The following is a 689-nucleotide window of genomic DNA, read 5'->3' as shown; positions in this document are numbered from 1 at the left end:
GGAGAAGGCGATGCTTTCTCTCCCGTCCCTTGAGTTCGGCTCTTGCGACTCGGGCTTTCTCAAAGTTCGCTGAACCCATTTTGATGGTGTGTCTCCAGAGGGGTCTGTTTGCTGAGATATCCTCCCAGTGTGCGGGGGGGGGGGGGTCGATGTTGGTGCTTTTCAAGGTTGATTTGAGTTAGTCCTTTTATACATATATATATATGTATAATATAATTAAGATTCAGTTGAATTAGGTACTTAAATTGAGGCACCAAACCAGTTCAGTATAGTCTGGGGCAGCTCAAAGTTAGGTGTACAAAATGCAAGTTGCTGAGACCCCCTTCGGTCATGACTGACCATGCGATTGCACTTAGAAAGTTCCCCTCCCAAGCACAAGTCTGGGCAAGGTTGTTTATGGAAAGCCAGCAGTCGCCCATGCATACCAGCCTCCCCTCTCCACGCCACCATTGCTATCCAAGGGAAAGGGGCCGATACAGCTTGGCACCTGTGACGTCGTAAGTCATTTCTACAGCTGAGTTAAGTGGAGCAACGTGAAATAAAGTGTCTTGCTCAAAAACACAATACGCAGCTTGGTCCGGGATTCGAGCTCACAACCTCACAATTGTAAGTTCGATGCTCTAACCACTGAGCCATGTGCCTTCACTACAAAATGCAAGTAAGTAACAAGGATATCCAGGTATCAATGT

The 689-nt window shown here is 47.2% G+C and overlaps 1 protein-coding gene across 1 annotated transcript in view; it reads right to left on the bottom strand.

Annotated features, from left to right (window-relative positions):
• LOC106868658 (ras-related protein Rab-11B) overlaps positions 1-689 on the bottom strand; it is a 51,051-nt gene that overhangs the window by 4,179 nt on the left and 46,183 nt on the right. The window lies entirely within an intron of this gene.

Source organism: Octopus bimaculoides, chromosome 18 (assembly GCF_001194135.2).
Source record: "Octopus bimaculoides isolate UCB-OBI-ISO-001 chromosome 18, ASM119413v2, whole genome shotgun sequence".
Lineage (NCBI taxonomy): Eukaryota > Metazoa > Mollusca > Cephalopoda > Octopoda > Octopodidae > Octopus > Octopus bimaculoides.
The sequence above is the reverse complement of the archived record's forward strand: the minus strand, read 5'-3'. Positions and strand labels throughout refer to the sequence as shown.